We start from the raw sequence: 17,555 nt of genomic DNA on the forward strand, positions 1-17,555 counted from the left end.
CCAGATGACTTCCTCTACTTGTTTGTTTGGTTTGTTTTGGAAATAAGCACAAATCTATACATTGGACTAGCTGCGCTCTGCCCCCCATGGGTATCGAAACCCGGATTTTAGCGGTACTTCCTGTACTTTAATACATTGGTTCTATTAGATTGAGGAATAATTCATGAGCGTTTTTAAATAATTTCATTCAAGCATTACATGCAAGACTATACACTACTTCAATGCATGAACACATTACACCCAAAACATTTATTATGATACTTTATTTCATGTAATACCTAGGTATATAGTATGCATTGTTTTAAACGAAATTGCAAGAAATTAAATGCGAAAAGCAGATGGTGTCGAAAATGCTCGATTTTGTCCACTTGACATTCCATTTAATGAGCTGAAAATGAAAGCAAAAATTAAAGATATATGAAAATCAAACACACCATCTATTAGAGCAAATAATTATCTAACAAATGACATGAAATATTTTGCGAAAGCGTTTCATTTATGAATATATTTTTTAACTTGAAAAAACGCTCACGAATTATTCCTAAACCCAACATTTCAGGTTCCGACGTTTAGGCAATTACATGTAACATGCTATATAATCAAACTAATAAACTAATTATCCGTCTAGTAATAATACAGTATACAGGCTAACAATTATCAGTCGTAACACGATCTTTGTAACAGTAAATTAAAACTTCCTAATTTTTCAGCTATAAATCTCTTACTTTCAACCGTTTATTGAGTACTGTTTCATTTACCATGTTCCTCCCACATCTTAATTATCTTAGTCGAGGTTGTCCGTGTTTGTACAGAAAATATTTACATGTCTTCATATGTTCACCAGCTGTTCCAGGGACGAAAAGGTTATATGTTTAGATGAAGTAAATACTGGGACACTGCTAATAAGTTACCATAGTGAGTAAAGGTTATATGTTTAGATGAAGTAAATACTGGGACACTGCTAATAAGTTACCATAGTGAGTAAAGGTTATATGTGTAGATGAAGTAAATACTGGGACACTGCTAATAAGTTACCATAGTGAGTAAAGGTTATATGTTTAGATGAAGTAAATACTGGGAAACTGCTAATAAGTTACCATAGTGAGTAAAGGTTATATGTGTAGATGAAGTAAATACTGGGACACTGCTAATAAGTTACCATAGTGAGTAAAGGTTATATGTTTAGATGAAGTAAATACTGGGACACTGCTAATAAGTTACCATAGTGAGTAAAGGTTATATGTTTGGATGAAGTAAATACTGGGAGAATGCTAATAAGTTACAATAGTGAGTAAAGGTTATATGTTTAGATGAAGTAACTACTGGGAGACTGCTAATAAGTGACCATAGTGAGTAAAGGTTATATGTTTAGATGAAGTAAATACTGGGACACTGCTAATAAGTGACCAGAATAAACACATTGATGATGAAACAATATGTTACAACAAAATAGTTATTTCTGTAAAATACCTGGTTTAGATTCTGGTGGACATGTTATTCACTATAATATAGTAATTTGCGATTAATTTTAATAAAAAAAAAAATATGTGTACATGTAAACACATTTAAAAATCTCCTACTTACTGTCCAACATCTGTTCCTTCATCCACATAATACTTTACACAATACGTAGAGATTGTTTCTTGCTCTTTGTGTTTATACATAATGATACATCATTCGGTGTATAATAATTTTATTCCTCATAATTTAATTCGTTTTTTGATAAAACTTAATAAAAACTCAGTTTCTGATTTTACCATTTTGTCACTTATTGGATCACAGTATTGTTTTAAAGCGTAGAGGGCAGTAAATTTGCATAAGCTTTACAGAAAAGTGTGTGATTTTCTAATAGCAAAGCCAAATCGGGCTATCTGCTGAGTTCACCGAGAGGAACTGGACCCCTTATATCAGCGTTGTAAATCCGTAATAAATCATGGTGGGATGGGTTGACCAGTGCATACAGCAACGTTATCCAACGATAGACCCAATTCATACAACTGTGTTTGTATACAAAGGCCAAAAGAAGCTATTGCAGATGGTCTGTTCTGAAAAAGCATGACCCACAGAGGAAGAAAAACACAACCCTAGGTACATGCTCTACACTGGAGAAGTGCGGAAAGGTCCGGAGCAGAGCTAAAATCCCTAATGATGAATAGGGTTTATCATCTTCAAGGGCGAGGTCTTGGCAGAGCCATAGACCAGTGGCTTATAGTCTAGCTTTAATCAAATAAGAGCACGATATATCTTTAACATAGAACATTGATCTGCTTCACAAGTGGAGGAAGAGAGGACATGAATGATGTTCGATGCTCTTGTACATTCGTTTCGTAGCTGTGTTGTATAAAGGTCAGCTTACGTTAAAAATTAAGCCTAAAGAACATTGTCTCACAAATCACGGGTACTAAAGAACATTGTCTCACAAATCACGGGTACTAAAGAACATTGTCTCACAAATCACGGGTACTAAAGAACATTGTCTCACAAATCACGGGTACTAAAGAACATTGTCTCACAAATCACGGGTACTGAAAAACATTCTCTCACAAATCACGGGTACTAAAGAACATTGTCTCACAAATCACGGGTACTAAGGAACATTATCTCACAAATCACGGGTAGCACAAATTCAGCGATAAGATGTTCAGAATCGGAGAGAATATCTCATTGGCAGCAAAAATGAATGTAAACGAGTTTAGAGAAAGAGAAGTTAAAACCGTTTTATCTGGTTCACTTCAGTAAACGCTTGAGGGCAGTCTGTACCTGACGCTCATGCTCGATGACAGACATAAGATATGAAAATCGTTGACACAGATCTCACTTGCAACAGTATGAGGGAGTTTATCAGTGATGGCCTTAATGTTGATACTGAGAAGTGAGACACTCAAAACGCAGCTTTGAGGGACTCCAAGTTACTGTAGAAAGAAACAGGAAAGTGTCGAACCTACACCAACGTGGAATTGTCTCTTTATTAAAAATGTTTGATAAAAATTGGCAAATGACCACATAACCCATGTATGTGGAGGTCTTGCAAAATGCCATTCCTCCATGTCCTGTCATAAGCATTCTGAAGGTCAAAGAATGTTGATAAAAGATATTGTCATTTGAAAAAGGCTTCTTTGATTGACGTTTCAAGTCGAATCAGATTCACAGATAACACACAGTTTGGAGAAAACATTTATACTTGTCTTTATAACAATAGATTATGATAATGAGTCAAATATCGACCAGTCAAACCAGGTATTTTACACAAAAGTAGCCATTTCTCTCTACGTTCTGTTTCAATACGTGGCTGTTCATTGTGGTATCTTCTACAGGCAGTCTCTCAGTATTACCTTCATCATTTCTTCAACTGGATTTATGTTTTAATTCTGATAGTAGGTAGTATACAACATTATTTCGTGAATGTGATATAAATTTTATCTGTTTTCCGGAGAAACATGACTTTGACATGTATAACTGTCTTTCTCTATTCTAACTATGAGATGTATGCTACTCTCGTACCTTGAACCCCTACCTTACGTTTGTATCAAATAGGTTACCATAATTACTTGACAACCAATTTTAGAAAATAGAGTTTAGAGATGTATTTAGTGTTGGATGAAAAAAAAACTTTCATTACGAGTTACACGCGATAAAAGAGCGTCACCTAGTGTAATAATTTAGTAAATAGAAAATTATTTCTTTTTTGTTATCAAGTATTTTTTTCTATTTGCTGTCATTATTAATATTTCCTCTCTCATCTATTAAATATTATTAAATCTTTTTACTAGCAAATGTAGGTAGCGTTGATTAATTAGAATCTTTGGTTTTTACAAATAAAACCAAAGTATAACCATATATGTTACATAAAAGTAAGAACATCTAGTTTTCTATAATTATAACCAATATATTTAAATCATGTCGTGATGTTTCTAATATTCACTGGTTCTGAAGAGTTTCATCAGAATAAAGATGAACAACAGAATGTTTTATTTCTCTGGCATGACGGAACTGTATAAATATCTGAAGACTTTGTTTGTTGTAAGAACAAAGCCACACTGGTCTGTCTGTCTTGGGAATAATACACACATTTTAATTGTTCTAACAACTTAAACTTACCGCTCTGTCATAGGGGACGATGTGAAGGCATCGAGTTAGCGATTTTAGAATTTAGCTTCAAGAATTTAAAAAATTAGTGAAGGTAAAACGTTTTCAACCTTACCTTAGCACTTAACGACAATAGCAAAACGTAACGTCTTAAAAATCATAAGACGTTGAAGACAAAATAAACTTGATAAGACGTGTTGTGTAAGGGAAGAAACAATAAAACTGTTTTCCACCGTCCCTAATATTTAGTTATTGACCACAGGGAATTAAACCAGTCAGTAGCACCTTCGAATCACCTTTAAGAAAAGATGATTGACTGTCCATCTTGTATGGCATTAATAATTAATAGAGACGAGGAACTAAAATGTACGATAATTGTTTGTTCTACAACAGCGGTGAGTTTCTATAACTTTTCAAAAAATGTTTTTCAGACCAAGTGAACTTTCTCCAGTCCTCGTTGCAGTTTAAATAATATAAAAAAAACATTTATTTCAAGATGTTTCTTTTACGATAAATGGTGAAGCGACTGATGAAATTTTATTAGAAATATAAAACAAATTTATATATTTAAAGTGCTGGATATGAATAGTTTCAAATTTGTGATTTATGACAGAAAAGATATTTATAACTTAAAATGTGTGTGTGTGTTTTCTTATAGCAAAATCAAATCTGGCTATCTCCTGAGTCCACAGAGGGGAATCACACCACTCATTTTAGCGTTGTAAACCCGCAGACTTTCCGCTGTACAAGCCGGGCACTAACTTAATATTTAATGATATTTGTATCATGAATAATATAGAATATTTGCGATAGTTTGAAAACAGTACTGGCAAAGTGCCAAGAAAAGAAAATGGAGGAGTGTAAATGACAAGCCACTGTCACCCATAAAAATAGTCAAATCAGTAACACTGAGGAATATAACAGTGTTAGTCACACTGACTCCTATAATCGTTTCTCAAATGTCATTCTGACACCTAAATCGTCTCACACCAGTTATACTGACATAAATAATGTAATCAACCCCAGTTGCACTGATGCTCATTGCAGTGTCACAACAGTCACATCGACTCTAATTTCAACACTAAACAGCAGATGGAGCTACTGTCATAGTTTTATTAATTTCGAAGTGGTTACGCTAAAAATGATATTAAACACACGCTTATTGATTCCGAAATAATCTTTTACCAATGAATCATTTTTTGAACATTTGTTTTTGTTTTGCTTTAAATCCATCAAACAAAGCAAAGTGTAACTAGAAACTTTCAAATTTTCTACCATGAATACATCATGGGTTATTAAGAGGTGGTTTGTTTACTGATTTTCTTCCACAGGTCTTCTTTAGTCGTCCCTAATTCTTGAAGCGACAGACTAAAGTGGGTTGGCCGTCACATTTTTAACGCCTTCAAGGTAGAAATGGTAAACATGTTTCAAAATGTACATGCAAAAACGGCTCCGGTCAGTTACCTCTTTCTTTGTGAACCTGGCGATGACCGAAGAAGGTCGAAACGTTGTTCGCTCTTCTATGTAAAATATTTTCTCAACCCAAACGAGACGTTTTTTGCATATATATTTCTCAACAAGTGGGTTTTCTGGACATCACTGATGTTTCAAAATGGGTTTCGATCCAGTGATTTTTAGATTACGAAACAAGCACCTTAATCCCTAGGTCATGTCAAGCATCGCTAACAACAAAACATTTCCAGTAGAAAACATGGAGTTCGAATACATGAAATCCGTTTAGCTGAGCATTTTATGTCTTAAAATTTGATTGATAAATAAAGGAAGACAAACAGAGACTTAGTAAATACATTAGATATTACATTTTATTACAATCAAACCATACAATTAGACTGATTAGTCAGAGAAACAAGTACAATGTAATGTATTTCGATTAATTTATCACTGTGTTCAAATGTTTAGAAACTTATTATTATTTATTAGCCAGATCTAAAACTTCTGAAAAGAAATATGGTAAACAATCATCTCAACTGGTATATAAAGCAATCTGGTATATAAATCTGTCGGTTTATAACCAAATAAACATGTTTACAGTTCTTCCTCTTTGTTATAAAATTATCTAATGCCTTTTTCTTGTTAACAGCGATGACCAACTCAGAGTTAACTGTATGTCTTGGATTCTCGCGTCTTTTATCTAGAATCCTATTATGAAAAAAGACTTACTGTTATTTTGTGTTATCTGTCTTTCTTTAACATGTCTAAAGCATCTAGAAGAAGGTATATTCATGCCAGTCTCATATTGATTGCTTACTGATGTGAATGTTTTCACTCACCACATCAAGCTGTGTTTACGGACAACATTATTATTTCCATATATGCAAAAAAGGCTCGTTTGGGTTGAGAAAATATTTTACATAGAAGAGCGAACAACGTTTCGACCTTCTTCGGTCATCGTCAGGTTCACAAAGAAAGAGGTAACTGACCGGAAGCTGACCACATGTTTGGAAGGGGTTGTGTAACTGAGTGTAGGAATGTAGAGGGCGGTGTTAGATGTTTGAATATATAATTTTATTTATTATATTAATATAGGTATGAAGGCGTTCCTTTATATTGGTTTGTTTTGGGTTTAAGTTGTTGTATAAGTAAGGCTTCTTTAATTTTGCGTTTGTTTATGTTTGTTTCTTTATTTAGTATTTGAGTGTTTTTTATGGTTGTGGTGTGTTTATTTGACTTGCAGTGTTCGAAAACGTGTGAAGGTGACTTTTTATGTTCTTTGAATCTGGTTTCCAGTTTTCTACTTGTTTCTCCAATATAGAAGTCGTGGCAGTTATCACATTGCATTTTATAAATAATGTTGGTGTGGTGTTTTTCAGTGTAGTTTTTGCATAGTATAGACCTCAGTTTTGTGCCTGGTTTTTGAATAAATTTGGTATTAACTGGAATGTCATATTTTGTTACTAGATTTTGCCAAATGTTGGTTATTTGTCTGCCTACTACTTCCAGCAGCAGTGTGGCTCCCAGAAGAGAAAAGACAAATACCAAACGTGCAAAAATTCAAAGTTGTGGTCATTGAAAGTTATTCAATGTGATAGGCTAGTCCAACCTTTTATGATCCAATAGGGTCGTATGGTAGACACTTATGATGTAAGTGAAACTGACACTGTTAACAACAGAAGTAGTTGACATACAAAAGACGTCTTAAGTTACTTAGGCTATATTCTTTACATAGATTCAATAGCGGAGTAAATATCTCGTCGTAACTTTTGATAAATGTAAGGTTTAATTGTTCTTATAAGATACACATTACTACGAAGTAACCAATCTCAGTGAACTTGGAAGAGAACACTACACCAAAAGGACGAAACAACCATTGGATCACAGGTACTGACAAAAGAAAAGCTGTAGACATGTGGTCTTTTCAGCAGACAAAATGGAATTAATCATAGGGTTCTTATAAATGTAGATCAGTTAAATTAATGAAACAAAACAAAAACTCAACATACTAAGAAACCAAATAAACACAGCCATAAAACTATGCTTACCAGATAAAATTAACGACGAATTAGACAAAATAAAACAATACTTCATCAACATCAATAAGTTTCCTCCACAAACCATATAAAACATTATACGTAAACACATAGACAAAAAGCAAAATCAACTAACAAAATTAAATATATCCCACGAATTAAATAATCACGAAACCATATACTGCTGTATACCCTACTGCCTCTGAAGATTACAACTTTCGTCAATACAAAAAAAGCGCCAACTATGAAGGCTTAACTATCAACTGGAGGCTAGGCAGAGGGCTAGAAAATCTTTGCTGTCAGTAAAAAAAAAAAAGGTCCAGAAACTGTAAAGAATAATATAAACCAATTTGTGAACTTTCAACTTAGCTAACCTCATACTGTCACCCTAAATATATGTGTAAACTATGTAATTCCTTAAAATCCTTAAAAGGCCTAACAAATATTGAAAAAAGTGTCTGGGCGTATTGGACCACAGTATTATCTTACCAATTTTACGTCATGAAATATAGAATTCACAAGTTTGGGTGAGTTTTCTATGTGAATGAAGATAATATTCAATAGAAAAAAGTTCAAAATTTGAAGGAAACAAGAACAACAAAATACCTTAAAAAGTGTCAGTCTTTATCATTACCAAAACAACCTTAATCAATCAAAGGTGTAAGGAAAGTGTAGTGAGTGTTTAAAATAATACCATAATTTACACCTAGAAGAAAGCATTAAACGTTGAAAGTAAACCATGGAATGCTTTGGGGAAAGGAAAAAAGTGGCACTGTTTAATCCATTAAGAGCTTCTCAAAGCGTTAAAAAATAGAGTAAGTATAGATGGATTAGAAGTAAGGAAAGATAGGTTAACACTACTCTTGACTTACGCACGAACAACATGGCAACAAAACTCAAACTTTTGTTTGTTTGTTGTTAAGCACATAACTACCCATCTAGCTGTAAATGTCCACTATACGTTTCGAAACCAGGTTTCTTGAGTATTAATTCTGCAGGCATACTGCTGTGTCAATGGTTGACTTGAAACGTTTTAATTCACATTAATACAAAATAGGTAAATTACATGCTGAACTAGAAATGTATTAACACCACAAAGGCACAGAGAATAAATACAATTTACAATATGTAACAAAATCCTTTAGGTTCACAATCAGTGAGCAGTATTCTTCCTAATAAGTGTGCAAAAGGTATGGAAATAATTTTTATACTTTAGCAATTTGGAAAACTTGTAAGAAAGATAAAGTGAAAAAGGGAAAATACTGAGAAGTAAAAGAAGAATTGAGAGCGAAGTAAGGGAGAAAAAAATGGTAAAAAAGAAACTGTATATTGACCATCGTCACTGAAGATGCGCTGTTATGGTATTGCTGTCAAAACAGTCAGAATAGAAAAACGAATACTATTAGGAGACTTGGTTGAAGGTATGGAAAATTATTTTATTATTTGTAAAAATGTTTACTCCATCTTCACTGTCTGATAAATAGAATATAACAATATTCTTCAGGTTAAGCAGTTCCCCTTGTATGACAGCTCAGCATGGCCAAATGGTTAAGACGTCATACTTTAGTTGTTGTTCATCCTGTACTTTATATACAATCTGGATTCAATTGTTTGAACAGTTTCGTAATGGTTTCTGGTTACCATCGCACGTAATAATTACTACGGAAATAATGTACGATAGATTAGTTGTTGTTCATTCTGAAGGTCATATCTCATTGTGTCAGGTTCTAACTGATACTTACTTGTTGTTCATCCTGTACTACATATCTCAATCTACCAGGTTCTAACTGATCCTTACCTGTTGTTTATCCTGTACTACATATCTCAATCTACCAGGTTCTAACTGATCCTTACCTGTTGTTCATCCTGTACCACATATCTCAATTTATCAGGTTATAACTAATGCTTAGTTGTTGTTCATCCTGTACTACATATCTCAATCTACCAGGTTCTAACTGATCCTTACCTGTTGTTTATCCTGTACTACATATCTCAATCTACCAGGTTCTAACTGATCCTTACCTGTTGTTCATCCTGTACTACATATCTCAATCTATCAGGTTCTAACTGATCCTTAGCTGTTGTTCATCTTGTACTACATATCTTTATCTACCAGGTTCTAACTGATCCTTACTTGTTGTTCATCCTGTACTACATATCTCAATCTAACAGGTTCTAACTGATCCTGGAAATGCCCCTATGCTAGGAAAACAGAATTCAACCACATAACCAAGTAAATAGAACAAAGAAGCAAGTTATCTGGATTTAGATCAAATGTATTTCAGATATTGTCACATTTACAAACCCTCATTGGCTGCTGTAACGCAGCTAAATAATAGGTGTAATTAAATGTTAACACGTGAGGCAGTAAAGTAAAGGTTGATCTGAAGGACTGTAGCACCATACATGATCAGAATATTGAAACAAGCTGTGTACATATATGAAGATGTTGTCATTCGGAGTAAAGAAGACAACCATCAACTGTTCAACAAGAAATTGATAAAGTAAAGGTTGATCTGAAGGACTGTAGCACCATACATGATCAAAATATTGAAACAAGCTGTGTACATATATGTACATGTTGTCATTCGGAGTAAAGAAGACAACCATCAACTGTTCAACAAGAAATTGATAAAGTAAAGGTTGATCTGAAGGACTATAGCACCATACATGATCAGAATATTGAAACAAGCTGTGTACATATATGTAGATGTTGTCATTCAGAGTAAAGAAGACAACCATCAACTGTTCAACAAGAAATTGATAAAGTAAAGGTTGATCTGAAGGACTGTAGCACCATACATGATCAGAATATTGGAACAAGCTGTGTACATATATGTACATGTTGTCATTCGGAGTAGAGAAGACAACCATCATCTGTTCAACAACAAACAAACTGTGTGATTAAACCATATCTTACTAAGTTGGTTAATCAATTTTCAGAATTTAAATGGGACGATGATTCAATGTGATATGTCACAAAGAATGTTATCATGTTTATATAAAAATCAAGTCCACATATGAAGTTTGAAAGAAAAGTATTAAAGTACTTTTGTTGTAAGGTTATGTCTTAGTATGTAGTTAATAAGTAAATACATGTGTACTTTTGTAGGGTTAAACATCAATTTATGGTTAAGTTAAGAAGTGGTAAAAAAAGTACTTATGTAAGTATTTGATATTTTCAATCCTGATGACATCTTATGCTATACATGGGTGAAAGAACTAGGACAGATCCCCAAAACTTTAGCCATAGCTATCACTGGCTTGTAAATGATTACTATGAAGGACAGCCAGACAGTAGTAACCGCTGTCTGTACAGTTACTCTTAACCGAATATTGGGATTGTATGTTTCTATCAAAACGTATCACAATTGGAGTTTTCAGCATTCAGTTGTATATCGCAACATGAATCTTGGATCTTCCAATGCACAAGCTGATCTCTAGGTCGCACCCGGCTCGACCTTATGCAGGACTAAGTATGACTGTACGAGTAACATGTGAATATTCAAATATTTAGAGCTAAAAGATTAATAGTGGTCTAAAAGTATCTGTAATTTCGATCTGAACATTATATTAAAAGTTTTATCTAGTGAGACAATTTATCATTTTATAAACAAAATCAGAGAATTAATTTACGTGTGTCTGTTTCGATGTGATCGCAGTTTCATTTGATATGCAGCTTATAATATAAAACAAAAAATGAAATATCATATGCATATAGATGAACAAACTACTGATAATATGAAACACTTTAGGTTTAACATCACACAATGCACATGCTGTTTTGAAAAACATAACTTCAGCGGTAAAAAACAAAGTCACATGTATATTTTGAAACGTATTTTAAACAAAGTTAATACAGAAACTTTTAATAGTAACATTATAAAATTAGGTTATTATAATTATTTTATACCTTCTGTGCTCCATGATTCAACTTTATTGTTTCTTTCTCGACGCGAACAGAAGGGTCTAAGTCCGACTCACTTCTATAAAATTTCGGCTTTCTTAAAAGATGCATTGTAAACACAAACCGAAGGTGACAAAAAAAATAACTTATTGTATTAATGAACAAAGTTAACTTATTTTTTAACAATGAATATAAACTTTGTAAATAAAAATTGTTTTTAAGAAAAAAAGGTTAGTGAAAATGGACAATTTTAATAATGTATAGTTAACAAAAATTTGATTATGAAGTAACAATATTATAACTTAATATATATGTGTATATGTATATATATTATTTAAGTGCAAGTTAGTTTTTATACAAGTTGATGAACATGTGACAAACCAAGCAGCCTGTTGATACTTAAAACTTTATTTAGTGTTTACTTTATCTTGTTTTAACTTGCTAAGAACAAAATTCTTTTCATTAACAATTACTATTATGTGAACTTTGTTTTCAAGCTGGCAAAGCACAATTATAATTAATTGCACTTGTTATAAGACGTTAGTATTAGATCTATTGTATTTTGTAACACTACATTTTTATTCGGTCTTTGGGGGTTTGAAGGAGAAAAACAGTGTATAACACTATTTTAACCTTATTAAATGTAAATAACATTTTTCTATGTATGTTCTTATAGCAAAAACACCTCGGGCTATCAGCTGATGAAAACATTTTAGTAAGACACTGGAAATCAAAACGCATCCTTCAGAACTGTGTTGTTCTTTGTGTATCTTAACGTATTTTAAAATAACACTTTTAAGGCTTAGATGAATCTGTTCTTCCAGATAATATCGCCCAAAAAGTGAAAATATTAATTATTGAGATTATAACAGCCGAATTAATTACTGTATTTTCATTCCTTATATTAAATACCAGTGAGTTATAACACTTTTCTTTTAAATTCTACAGAAATTCAAAATATTCTTAGATTACTACTTACACCTATCACACAAATTTGATAAGTGGTAAACATCTTTAACTTGGAAGGTACGCGTAAATGATTAAATTATTATAAATTACACAAAGTCATTGTATATAATTTACACACAAGCAGTTAAACCACTTAAATAGGCTAGACGTAATGGATTAATTAAACTACACAATAACTTGTACATAATGTGAAATTTAACTTTAAAAAGTACATCAAGGGGTACACACAAGCTAACAGTTATCAATGATACATACAATAGTTTTGTTGTAGAAATTACATTAATACTAACTTAAGATCAAAGTAAGTTACCAACTTAGAGTGAATCTAAAAAACAAATAAACCTTTTAATAGGTATAGATAATTAAATGTCTTTTTCTAACGTTCTTTTTTATAAAAATTATCATTTTCGGCCTTAATCTCAATAACAGTCATCTTCAGCTTAGGAGATTTAGGTTAGTTTTAAATACATATATTAAGTTGATTATGCAAAACAAAATCTATAAATAAATATTTAAAAAGTAATATAATTAGATATATTAGCTAATATTATTAACGATACTACCAGTACAGAGATAAAAATAGACACGTTATCTATGGAACCCGAAACGTACTAGTTGTTGTCTCTAGGGCCTAGGCGCTCTCCGTTTCACCAAACTTTTACGACACGTTTAAAATACATTACTGAAACCTCATATAACCCTAAACTCCACGAAGGTGCAGTTCATAAAAACTTCAAATACAGTACATAATTTATATGACCAGAAATACCGTTACGTAATATTTGAATGTAAATAACCAGAATTACAGTTACGTAATATTTGAATTTATATAGCCAACATAACCATTAAGTAACTCTTAAATGTTACCTTAGGTGTCATAATTACTTGAAATAACACACTCTTGTGCACGTGTAATGCAGTACAAAAACCACCTACTGGTTCTACTTAGCCAACGTTCGCTTATCACCGCAGAAGAATAAGGGTAAGTGCACTAGTATTATCAAACAAATCTGTTGTTTATTCAATAAAATGTAGCACATTTAATATAAAAAAAATGATTGTTTGTATTAGCACAATCCGAACACTTTTCCACTGCAGTAGCTGTCGTAAAAAAAATCTTTTTTCTCAGAAAATGTTCCTTTTTTTTAAATTTTTCAGTACCATGCTATCTAAAATAGCCCCATGTTTGCTAACCCTAATTACTAAGCCTCTCGCAGGTTGTAGAGTAACATGAATGTTCCCTATATGTTGTCTAACTTTTGTTTCTTATTTCAAGAATTTAATTCAGATTTATAGAATGACCTTATGTGAATATACAATTAAAATATTTATACAAAACTTTATACCTGCAAATTGTTTTGGCCGAAGTACACATGATATGTAAGATGAAAAACTTTTGACAACGAAAGTTTGATTTTTCTTCGCACAGTTCGGTTCCAACTTTAACATCTTGTCTCCTTAGTTACTATATGCAAATATTCAATAACATTATACCTACATTTTATTGTTGTCTTTAACACTTTGTATTGGTAAAAAGCGTAACAATAGTCGTCAATCAATTGTTGTAAATATGTGACGTAACCGAAAGAGAACGTGTGTGTTTTCTTTATAGCAAATCCGCACCAAACTGTCTGCTGAGTCCACAGAGGAGAATCGAACGACTAATTTTAGCGTTGTAAATCCGAAAAAACTTACCACTGTACCAGCGGGGGACCGAAAGAAAAGGAAAATGAAGACAGAAATGTAAAACAGATAAGTGAAGGATAGCAGTGGGAAAAGACAGAAGTGTTCAAAGTTGGGTTATAAAAAAAAAACAACTTCTCCTTTAAAGCTAGTAAACAAATTGTACTTAGATTATAAATAAAAGATTGTTCCTCGCGATCACGTTTATAACGTTTTGCTGGTGTAGATTTCAGAGCAACAAGTTTTGTTTGTCGTCTGTAGATCTTTCAGGTACATATGATTTTAACCTTTTATACACATATAAAAATAGAAAGAACCCCAAATGTCTTATGATTAGATTAAAATACACAAATAGGTACTACTAAGAAACAAATATATAAAGTTTAAAGGATACACAACTTACTACCAGTGATAAAAACAAATTGTGAGATTTTTTGACACTCTAGAATAAGTGTGTCAAAAGGGTTTTAGTTTACTATGTTTGTATAGGAAGTGTTCTGCTGAGAACCACTCAACAATAACATACCGTTACGTCACATGTTGATATGTGAATGATAATGTTATTAATTTATAACAAATTAGTGTAGAATATCCTGTTTGTTGTCAACATTATTCATACCTGTTCTACTGTTATTTAAAAAGTTAATGTTGAACTTTGAACTCATCCGTAGCTTTTCAAGCTCAGCGCGAGAAAAGGATACCATAAACAGGAGACAGAGGTACACTGATGGAAAGCCACTACGGTTCACGATATATATAAAACAGGTAGTACATAATGTCCAATCACATTCAGATGTTGTCTACAGCTACTTTCAAAGTCGATCTTCATTGGTTGTTGTTCAGATCGAAGTCTGTAATAACATAAAATAGCAAATACAAAGTTTGTAGCAAATAAACCACAAAGAAAACTGTACGAAAAACAAGACATGAGTAATTAGTATGTTAAGTAATAAACATTTATTAACAAATACAATCATAGGATTTGGGATTATGTTTTAAAATTAATAGGTAAATTGTCTACTGGAGAAACACGTTAGAGTTTAGATATTAAACAGTCCCCATAAGTACAGCAGCAAGTCTACGGACTTACAACGCTAAAATCAGGCGTTCGATTCCTCTCGGTGGACACAGCAGATAGCCCAATGTAGCTTTGTTCTAAGAAAATACACATACGTACATGTTAACAAACATGAAAGTCTGGATTGGTTTCTTACTTCTTTGTGACTTACACTCACTAAATGTTACAAAATTATAAAGTATGTCTGAGTAAAACTGTTCATACAGATTTATAATTATTTTTTACTTAAATAATAAAATATGATATGTTGGTGTGCACTCAAAACCTGGAAGATGTTGTGGAAGGATAAAAAACAGGTGTAGTAAAAGATCAAAAGGTTAAAAAAGATACATTGCAGTAGATGATTAGTAATAGTTATTTTATAACTCACAAATTACGTTTTAGTTCCAGATTAGTTTTAATCCCATATCATACACACAAGATTTCTTCTGACTAAAGTCATCCGAATTTCTCTTAGCTCGAAGCTTGTATGTATTTTTATTTTGAATTGTTCTGATGTTAATGTTGCTTATGATAATTTTGCTGAAGTGTTAACTGATTGTATTCAAAGTTGTACTACTACTGTTTCTGTGTCACGAAAGTTTAGAAAAATTAAGCCATGGATTACCAGTGAATTGGTTTTGTTAATGATTAAAAGAGATAAGTTAAAAAAGAAAGTACATCAATTTCCTGATGATATTTATCTAAAGATTAGATTTAAGTGTTTAAGGAATTATGTTGTTAGCTTGACCCGTAAGACTAAATGGACTTATTATCATAACCTGTTTAAGAATGCTAAAACTATTAAACAGAATTGGAATATTGTTAACTCTATTATTGATGTTAAAAAAAAAAATAAGAAATTGGAATATTGTTAACTCTATTATTGATGTTAAAAAAAAAAATAAGAAATTTTGTAATTTTGGTACTACTGATTTATCTGATTTGAATTATTTTTTTGTTAATGTTGCTAAATCTACTTGCTCCAATCCTAAATTTTGTTCTCAGGGCATGCCTCCTGCTCCTTCTTCTTCTTGTTACCTATATCCTGTTACTGTATCTGAAACTATGAATAATATTTTCTCCTTATCAAATTCAGCTTCTAATGGTGTAGATGGTGTTTCGGTTAAGATTTTGAAAGCTAATGCTAATCTTTTTGCACCAATTTTGACTTTTTTAATTAATTTATCTTTTACTCAAGGGAAGTTTCCTAATGCTTTAAAGTTATCATTGGTCATTCCTATTTATAAATCTGGTAATATTTCTGATTTTACGAATTATAGACCTATTTCCTTATTAATACATTTCTCTAAACTATTTGAAAAATCTATGAAGATTAGAATTTTATCATTTCTTGATAGACATTCAGTTTTGTCTCCTTCTCAATTTGGCTTTTCGGCCTGGGCTTGGAACGGAGGTTGCTGTTGCTAAACTTGTGGGAAGTATTACAGAAGCTTTGGATTCTGATCTTCATCCAATTGCTGTTTTTCTTGACTTAGCCAAAGCTTTTGATTCTGTTAATCATAAAATATTGTTAAATAAATTATCTTATTATGGTTTTAGAGGCATTGTTTTGATTGGTTTTTTCTTACTTTCACAATAGAAAGCAATCAGTTTGTATCCATAATAATTATAGTGATTGGCTTACAATTAATGTTGGAGTACCACAAGGTTCTGTTCTGGGCCCTTTATTATTTCTCATTTATATAAATGATATTCTTTACCAACAGTTTTTGGAGATATCCAAGCCTATGCCGATGATATTGCTGTTGTTTATAGTAAGCCAAATCTAATTAATGAAGCCATTATTTCTAGTGATCTTAATAAAATTAAAATTGGCTTTTCTGTAATGACTTATCCTTAAATATATCTAAATCTTTTCTTCTTCAGTTTAACCTTTATGGTGTCATTCCAGCTTTTCCTTCTATTTTTTATCATTCTAGTGATTGTTATACTTACCCTAATTGTAAGTGTCCCAAATTGACTCAAGTTTCCTCTGTTAAATATTTAGGAATTATTTTAGATCGAAAATTAAATTGGCAATTTCATATTAATTCTTTAGTTAATAAATTAAAATATAGTTCTATGCTAATTTTTGAACTTAGTCATTGTGCTCCTTATCATATTTTGTTAAGTGTATATTATGCTCTCTTTCAATCTTTCTTGTATTTCAATTTGGGGTGGCACATATAAGACTTTTTTAATTCCTATTCACAAGTTGCAAAAAAGTGTTTTCTCTCTTATTTTTACTCATAGGCTTGATACCGATTTCAGTAAATTTAACTCTCCTCTTTCATATGATAAACTTTATTTATATTTTTTAGCTTTATCTACATTGCATGTTTCTTTTAATAGGCCTTTTAAA

At 32.0% G+C, this 17,555-nt stretch overlaps 1 long non-coding RNA gene across 1 annotated transcript; it reads left to right on the plus strand.

The window, feature by feature from the left end:
* The first annotated feature begins 13,172 nt into the window (after window positions 1–13,172).
* LOC143231436 (uncharacterized) lies at window positions 13,173–15,169 on the plus strand. The gene is made up of 3 exons (XR_013016921.1): window positions 13,173–13,432; window positions 14,063–14,403; window positions 14,805–15,169. It is a non-coding gene; the product is annotated as an uncharacterized LOC143231436 (long non-coding RNA).
* Window positions 15,170–17,555: the final 2,386 nt, after the last annotated feature.

The sequence above is a fragment of the Tachypleus tridentatus genome, chromosome 11 (genome assembly GCF_004210375.1).
Source record: "Tachypleus tridentatus isolate NWPU-2018 chromosome 11, ASM421037v1, whole genome shotgun sequence".
NCBI lineage: Eukaryota > Metazoa > Arthropoda > Merostomata > Xiphosura > Limulidae > Tachypleus > Tachypleus tridentatus.